Source organism: Nicotiana sylvestris, chromosome 9, assembly GCF_000393655.2.
Source record: "Nicotiana sylvestris chromosome 9, ASM39365v2, whole genome shotgun sequence".
Taxonomy (NCBI): domain Eukaryota; kingdom Viridiplantae; phylum Streptophyta; class Magnoliopsida; order Solanales; family Solanaceae; genus Nicotiana; species Nicotiana sylvestris.
This window is the reverse complement of record NC_091065.1, coordinates 68,283,633-68,293,319: the sequence shown is the minus strand read 5'-3', so window position 1 is coordinate 68,293,319 and position 9,687 is coordinate 68,283,633.

Genomic DNA, 9,687 nt, shown 5'->3' with positions numbered 1-9,687 from the left:
AAACAGCCCAAACCGGGGTGTCACAAGCCATGAGCAACTAAGAGAAATCCTGATACAGTCTACTAATCACTAAACCCGTTAAAATAGTTCTAAGAACATGAAAATGATAAGATAAGGAAGGCACGGGGGCTGCGGACGCCAACAACTACCTCGTGATCTCCGAAACACTGCCTGGACGGGAAGATCATCACTCAGGAGTGGACTCTGCGATGCCTGAATTTGCACACACGGTGCAGGGAGTAATGTGAGTACTCCGACAGTGAGTAATAATTATAAATAATGGCTGAAAGCATGAAATCACGTAAAGGCACAAAACAATTCTATATCAAAGCAGTAAAAATCACGTAACGCAGTAAATCAGTGAAGAAGTCAAGTGAAATCTCTTTAAATCAGGTAAAACATGTAATTTAGCAGGTAAATAATAAGTAGAAATTCGCCCCTCGGGCATAATGTCAATCACTCAGAACAGTATCAGCTCCTCGGGCTCACTCTCATCACTTAGTGCTCATTCTCAGTTCTCGACCCATATATCTCTCATAATAACAGAAATCAGAATAACTGTTGCGGTGTGCAGCCCGATCCGTACATCGCTGCGGCATGCAGCCCGATCCATATAGATAGTCGACTGCGCTCACTGGGGGTGTGCAGACTTTGGAGGGGCTCTTACAGCCCAAACGCTATATTGTTGCGGCGTGCAACCCGATCCATATAAGTATTGCTGCGGCGTGCATCCCGATCCATAACATATATAATATCCTCACCATTGGGTTCTCAACCCCTCTCAGTCACCCTCACATCCTCTCGGGCACAATAATAGAAGATAGGGATCTCAGCCCACATATTCCTCTCATTTAGGAATAGTATGATAAAACCGGCTTGAATCGTTTAAAACAGATAGAAACATGACCGAGGATATGATTTTTAACAAGTATAGTGAGGAAAATTAGTCAAAATCCCCGAAGGGTTCAAATAGTTGGCACGAAGCCCAAGTATGGCAATTAGCCCAAATCATGATGATAACTCAGTCGGGACGGACCAAGTCTCAATCCCCAGTAGTAAAAAACCCCACACTCATCATCCAGCGCGTGTCTCACCTCAATATAGCACTACGATGTGCAATCTGGGGTTTCAAACCCTCAGGACATCATTTACAATCATTACTCACCTCGAACCGGCTACAACTATAGCTCGTGACGCCTTTGCCCCTCGAATCGGCCTCCACGCGCGTTGAATCTATCCAAAATCAGAATGAATACGTCACAACATGCCAGGGGAATAAAGCCCAAGCGAAAACAATCAATATCGGGCACAAATCCCGAAATTACCAAAACCCGAGCCCCGGGCCCACTTCTCAAAACTCAGAAATTTTCACATCATTAGACTCCTTATCTCCTCACGAGTTCATACATATCAAAGGTTCTCAAATCCGATCCCAAATGGTCCTTCAAATCCCAAATCAAAAGTCCAATTTCTCAAGCCCTAGTTCTTCAATTTCAGGCTTAGTTTTTCATGAATTTCTAGGTGGATTTCATAATATAATCGAGTTTTAAGACCAAGATTCTTACCTAAAGTTGATTTCTCTTGAATCCCTCTTTAATTTCCTTCAAAAATCTCCAAAAACGAGCAGCCATGGGTGAAAATAGACCCAAAATCGTGGACAAGACGACTTAAAAACATTCTGCCCAGGCCTGACTTACCTTCTTCGCCAACGCGGTCAACCACCCGCGAACGCGTAGCACAAAAATTGCGCTGACCAACTTTACCCTATGTGAACGCGACATGCCAGTCGCAAACGCAGTGCTTCCATAGCCTTGACCTTCGCGAACGCGTTTGCTCTATCGCGAACGCGATGACTAACTGACCATCAGATCCACTTCCTCCTACGCGATCGTGTATACACCCTTGTGAACATGATGCTTACGAACCCCGGCCCTTCGCGAACGCGAAGGCCAACATGCTTGCAACTGAAACCCGCAATTTCTGAAGTTCTCAAAACATGAAATTGATCCGTTTAACCTCCCGAAACACACCCGAGGCCCTTAAAACCTCAACCAAACCTACCAACATAACCCATAACATCATTCGAACTTGTTCCAATCATCAAAACACCTCAAACAACATCAAATTACCCGAAACTCATCGAATTCGAGCCTAAGTTTTCTAAAAACTTTCGAAATACATTTTAGATCAAAAACCCAACCAAACCACGTCCGAATGACCTGAAATTTTGCACACACATCTCAAATGACATAACGAAGCTACTACAACTCTCGGAATTCTATTCTGACTCCCGGATCAAAATCTCACCTACCAACCGGAAATCGCCAAAATCTCAATTTTGCCAATTCAAGCCTAGTTCTACTCCGGAACTCCAAAACCAATTCCGATCACGCTCCTAAGTCATAAATCACCCAAAGAAGCTAACCAAATCATAAAAATTCCGTTCCGAACTCATATAAAAATAAGTCAACTCTTGGTCAAACCTTTCAAATTCAAAGCTTTCATCTGAGACTGTTCTTTCAAATTTATTCCGATTTTCCTGAAAACCAAAACCAACGATCTATATCAGTCATAATACATTACACGGGGCAAGTCATGCCCGAGAATTGGCGATCAAGTGCAAAAGCTCAAAACGATCGGTCGGGTCGTTACAACAAGAATACTCAATTAATACTAAATATCGTACTAAGTAAACAGTTAATTCTAGCTTAACATACTTCACGTAATGCAATTAGGACAATTTAAGCAAATAAGTAATTAAGTCAACTAAACATACTTTTCTAAACTAACAACATGCTAAATTCGCAAGTAGAATAAAATAGGAAAAGGAACTAAATTGAAATACTTAAAGAAAAATCGGATTTTCAACAATTAGCTCAATTACGCACTCGTCACCTCACGCACAAGACATTTCAATTATCAATATATCATATACTAAGGGAAAGGTCCCCCACACAAGGTTAGGTAAGCCACTTACCTCGAACCAGCTCAAATCAACCTGAAACCACGCTCTTGCCACGAGTACTTGACTCCAAATGGCCCAAATCTATTCAATTCAATTGCATAATGTAAATAACACTTCTAGTAACTAATTCTACAATTAAATCCTAAGCTAATACATGAAATTAGGTAAAAATAACCAAAACGCCCTTCGGGCCCACGTCTCAGAATCAGGTAAAATTTATATTTCCAGAAACCTCGCACTCTCACGAGTTCAGTTATATCAAAAGTACCAAAATTGGACCTCAATTTGTTCCTCAAATCATCACTCATAGGTCTCCAATTAGACAAGCCTTACCCCCAATTACAACTAATTTTCCTTAATTTTTCATGCTTAAATTGATAAAAATCATTCCAATAACGAGTTTAGGGACCAAAGACCTTACCCCAACGAACTTCTCTGAAAATCTCTCTTGAAAAGTGTTTCCCAAGCTTCTTCCCATTTTGAAAAAGATGAAAAATGGCTAAATTTCGAAAAGGCAAGAATTTATATGTTCTACCCAGCGATTTACGCATCCACGGCCCTAGGATCGCACCTGCGAAGCCAAGGTCGCATCTGCGACTTTTCATTAAAGGTCCAACTTCCGTATTTGCGACTTCCCAATCCGCAGGTGCGGTACCGCTTCTGCGGTTCTTGAAGAACTCCCCAAATTCCGCTTTTGCGGCCACTGAGCCGTTTCTGTGGTGCCACACCTGCGGAACCCAAACCGCAGGTGCGGTTATAATAGAACCAGCAGCTGAAGCTGCAACTCAAACTCTAAAATCCTTCCGTCAACCATCCGAATTCACCCCGAGGCCCCGGGGACCTCAACAAAAGGCACCAACAAGTCACGAACCACTCCCCAAACTTGTACAAATCCTTAAAACACCTAAAACAACATCGAAACCTCGAATTAACCATGGATTTAAACCTAAGAACTCCAAATTTATCAAAATACGCTTTCGATCAAAAAGTCTATCAAACGTCGCCGAATGACCTGAACTTTTGCACACACGTCACATTTAACACTACGGAACTACTCCAACTTCCGAAATCCCAACCCTCGGATCAAAATCTCACTATCGAACTGGAACTTCAAAATTCGACCTTTCAGTATTTCAAGCCTAAATTAGCTACGGACCTCCAAAACACAATCCGAACATGCCCCTAAGCCCGAAATAACCCAACGAAGCTAGCGGAACCATCAGATTTCCATTCCGAGGCCGTCTTCACACTGTTCTGACTACAGTCAACTTTCTAACACTTAAGCTCTAATTTAGGGACTAAGTGTCCCAAAACTCTCTGAAACTCAAAACCGAACATCTTTGCAAATCAAAATAGCGGAAATAAACTCGAGGAAAGTAGTTAATAGGGGATCGGGGCGTTAATTCTTAAGACGATCGGCCAGGTCGTCACATCCTCCTACACTTAAACATTCGTTCGTCCTCGAACGAGCATAGAGACATACCTGAAGTAGTGAAAAGATGAGGGTAACGGCTGCGCATATCCTGCTCGGTCTCCCAGGTCGCCTCCTCGATCAGCTGACCCCGCTACTGAACCTTTACCGATGCAATGTTCTCTGACCTCAGTTTTTTAACCTGCCTGTCCAATATTGCCACTGGCTCCTCAACATAAGATAGATCCTTGTCCAACTAGACTGAACTGAAATCCAACACGTGCGACGGATCACCGTGATACCTTCGGAGCATCAAAACATGAAATACCGAATAGACCCCAGCCAAGCTGGGAGGTAAGGCAAGCTCATAAGCAACCTCCCTAACACGCCTCAATATCTCAAAAGGGCCAATAAACCTCGAACTCAACTTCCCTTTCTTCCCAAATCTCATAACACCCTTCATAGGCAAAACCCGAAGCATAACCCGCTCTCCAACCATATAAGAAACAACACGAACCTTCTGGTCCGCGTAACTCTTCTGTCTGGACTAGGCTGTACGGAGTCTATCTTGAATCACCTTAACTTTCTCCAAAGCATCCTGAACTAAGTCTGTCCCCAATAATCTAGCCTCACCCAGCTCAAACCAACCCACTGGGGACCTATACCGTCTACCATATAAAGCTTCATACGGTGCCATCTGAATGTTGGACTGATAGCTGTTGTTGTAGGCAAACTCCACCAATGGTAAGAACTGATCCCAAGACCTTCCAAACTCAATCACAGACGCACGGAGCATATCCTCAAGAATCTGAATAGTGCGCTCGGACTGCCCGTCCTTCTGAGGGTGAAATGATGTACTCAACTCCACCCGAGTACACAACTCATGATGAACGGCCCTCCAAAACTGCAATGTGAACTGAGTACCTCTATATGAAATGATGGACACTGGGATACCGTGCAGACGAACAATCTTCCGGATATAAATCTTCACTAATCGCTCTGAAAAATAAGTAGTACACACAGGAATGAAATGAGCGGACTTGGTCAGCCGTTCCAATATCACCTAAATAGCATCGAATTTCCTCAATGTCCGTGGGAGCCCAACTACAAAGTCCATGGTGATCCGCTCCCACTTCCACTTCGGAATCTCTATCTGCTGAAGCAAGCCACTCGATCTCTGGTGCTCATACTTCACTAGCTGATAGTTGAGACACCGAGCTACAAATCAAACTATATCTTTCTTCATCTGCCTCCACCAGCAGTGCTGCCTCAAATCCTAATACATCTTCGTGGCACCCAGATGGATGGAGTACCGCGAACTATGGGCCTCCTCTAGAATCAGCTCTCGAAGCCCATCCACATTGGGTACACAAATCCAACCCTACATCCTCAATACCCCATCATCACCAACAGTCTCTGGCATCACCGTGCTGGACCTTGTCCTTAAGGACAAGCAAATGAGGGTCATTATATTGCTGCTCCCTGAAATGATCTAATAAGGAAGACCGAGAAACCACACAAACTAGAACTCGACTAGGCTCCGAAATATCCAATCTCACAAACTGGCTGGCTAAGGCCTGAACATCCAACGCTATAGGCCTCTCCGATGCTGGTAAATAAGCCAAACTCCCTAAACTCTCTGCCGGCGACTCAAAGCATCGGCCACCACATTGGCCTTGCCCGGGTGATACACAATAGTGATGTCATAATCCTTCAGCAACTCCAACCATCTCCTCTGGCGTAAATTTAGATCTTTTTGCTTGAACAGGTGCTGCAAGCTCCGATGGTCAGTATAAATCTCACAGGGAACCCTGTATAAATGATGGCGCCAAATCTTCAGGGCGTGAACAATGGCAGCTAACTCAAGGTCGTGAATAGGGTAATACTTCTCATGTATCTTCAACTGTCTGGACGCGTAGGCAATCACCCTACTATCCTATATTAACACCGCTCCGAGGCCAATCCTCGAGGCATCACAATAGACCGTATAAGACCCCGAACCCGTAGGCAGTATCAAAATTAGGGTTGTAGTCAAAGTTGTCTTGAGCTTCTGAAAGCTCGCCTCACACTTCTCCGTCCACTGGAACGGAGCACCCTTCTAAGTCAACCTGGTCATAGGGGCTGCAATCGATAAAAAACCCCTCCACAAAACGACGATAGTAGCCCGCCAAGCTAAGGAAACTGTGGATCTCGGTAGCTGAGGATGGTCTGGGCCAACTCTACACGGCCTCTATCTTCTTCGGATCCACCTGAATACCCTCACTCGATACCACGTGGCCTAAGAATGCCACTGAATCCAACCAAAACTCACATTTTGAAAACTTAGCATACAACTTCTTCTCCCTTAGAGTCTGAAGCACAGTCCTCAGGTGCTGCTTATGATCTTCCTGACTCCGGGAATTCACCAGAATATCATCAATAAAGACAATGAAGAACGAGTCAAGATACGGCCGGAACACACTGTGCATCAAATGCATAAAGGCTGCTGGGGCATTGGTAAGCCCAAATGACATAACAAGGAACTCGTAATGACCATACCGAGTCCTGAAAGTAGTCTTCGGGACTAGCGATCAACTGATGGTAACTTGAGTGCAAATCGATCTTAGAAAATACTTGTGCGCCCTGAAGCTGGTCAAACAGATCATCAATACGAGGCAAAGGATAATGGTTCTTCATTGTAACCTTGTTCAACTAGCGATAATCAATACATATACGCATAGAACCATCTTTTTTCTTCACAAACAAGACAGGAGCACCCCAAGGTGATACATTGGGCCAAACAAAATCCTTATCAAGCAATTCTTGTAACTGATCCTTCAACTCAGGAGGAGCCATACGATACAGAGGAATAGAAATGGGCTGAGTGCCCGGCAACAGATCAATGCCAAAATCAATATTTCTATCAGGTGGCATGCCCGGAAGGTCGGATGGAAACACATCGGGAAAATCCCATACTACTGGGACAGAATCAACTGAAGGGGTATCAATACAGACATCTCTCACATAAGCTAAATATGCGTCACACCCCTTCTCAACTATACGCTAAGCTTTAAGAAAAGAAATAACTCTACTGGAGTGTGATTTAAAGTACCCCTCCACTCAACACACAGTACACCTGGCATATCCAGCGTCACGGTTTTGGCATGACAATGAAGAATAGCATAATGGGGAGACAACCAGTCCATGCCCCATATAATATTAAAATCAACCATGCTGAGTAACAATAGATCGGCTCTGGTCTCAAAACCACTAAGAGCAACCAAACGACCGATAAACGCGGTCCACAACAAGAGAATATCCCACATGAGTAGAAACATAAATAGGGAAACTCAAAGAATCTCAAGGTACACCCAAATACAGAGCAAAATAAGAAGACACATAAGAGTAAGTGGATCCTGGATCGATAGAACCGATGCATCTCTGTGACAAACCAATATAATACCTGTGATGATAGAATTGGATGCAACAGCCTCGGTACGGGCAGGAAGGGCATAGTATCTGGCCTGGCCTCGCCCTTTAGGGCGACCTCTACCTCCCCGACCTCCACCTCTATCCAGCTGAGCAGGTAGGGTAGCAACTGGAGCTGTAACCATAGCCTGAGAACTCTGTGGGGCACGTTGTGGCTGAGAAGTCTGTGGAGGTGCACTCCTCCCAAGTCTAGGGCAATCCCTCACCATATGGTGTGTGTCACCACACTCAAAACAAGATCTGGAAGGACGTGGCAGCTGTGACTGGCTCGGGCCAGGTCTGCTGGACTGACATCCGAAAGCACCCCGCACAGGAGGCGCACTAGGAACCGGAGGTGCATAATAAGGCTCCTAAGGCCTAGGAGGAGTTGGAATACCACTGGCTACTGGAAGAGCTGAATGAACAGGGCGACTCATATAACCCCTACCATGATGACCTGCAGCTGGGGCACGGGCATCAGAAAAATGGCCCGACTCTCGAGACCTCTTGGCCACCTCTCCTCTCTCTCCCTAGCATGCATACCCTCAATCCTCCTAGCAATGCTCACCACCTGCCGATAAGAAATATCCATCTCCAACTCACGAGCCATGCTAGATCTGATGCTAGGAATAAGCCCCTCAATAAACCGGCAAACCCTCTCGCGGACAGTAGAAACCAAGGCTGGGGCATGTCTAGCCAAGCTAGTGTAATAGACTGCATACTCTGAAACAGTCATAGCACCCTAGCGTAAATGCTCAAACTCGACGCGCCATGCATCTCTGAGGCTCCGAGGAATAAACTCTCTCAGGAATAGATCTGAAAACTGGGTCCAAGTTAGTGAAGCGGCCTCGTCCGGACTGTCTAACTCATAGGTGTGCCACCACTCATAGGCAACTCCTCAAAGCTGGAAAGTAGTGAAGGAGACCTTGCTCGATCCTAATATACCCATGGTATGGAGAATACGATAACACTCCTCCAGAAACCCCAAGACATCATCTGATGCTAATCCACTGAAGATCGGAGGATCATATTTCTTGAACCTCTCAAGTTTCCGTTGCTCATCCTCTGAAGCCGCTGCCCTGTCCTCGGGATGAACTGGCACTGCAGGCGGTACAAGAATAATCTGTGGGACCTGACCGACATGCACTCGCTGCTCAGGAGTGATAGAATCCTAGGAAGCTCAACTCTACTCAAGGACAAAGATGAAACTTTGGAATCTCAAAGAGGGCCTTTAACAAGATGTCAAGCTAAAGAGTTGCAAAAATAAGGTCATTAGACTTCAAGTGCAAATAAAGAAATTGTTAATTAGAGAAAGAGCTCAAGGATAAAGGATATGAATTAGCTAGGTATTACAATTATTTTATGGCCAAATTTATGTCCAAGAAGAGGAGTATTGGATCCCAAGAGACATCCTTTGAAGAAGGTCCTCATCAGCCCATTTTTGGACCATTTTGGCACCTAAAATGTGTCCAAACTTGCAGCCTAATAAGTCTTACATGAAGTAACGATTTTATAATATAAAAAGGACTTACTTGATGTCAAAGAAGGGTACAATAGTCGTGCTAGAAGTTGAGTACAAGTTGGTACCAAGTTGCTTGCAAATTTCCTTCAAGATTTTCAAGATTTCCATGTCAAAGATTGATTTTTGACTTTCAAGATCATATCCTAAGGTAGTTGGACAGTTTGTCCAAAGTAGAATGACTTTATTTCTTTTTCAAAGATTTATAAGATCTCCAAGTTTGGTTTTGGGCTTTCAAGATCATATCCTAAGGTAGTTGGACATTTTGTCCAAAGTAATTAGGACTTTTTGTCCAAAGTAGTTAGGACTTTGTTTCTTTGTTTTGGTAGAGTTAAATGGCTCCCT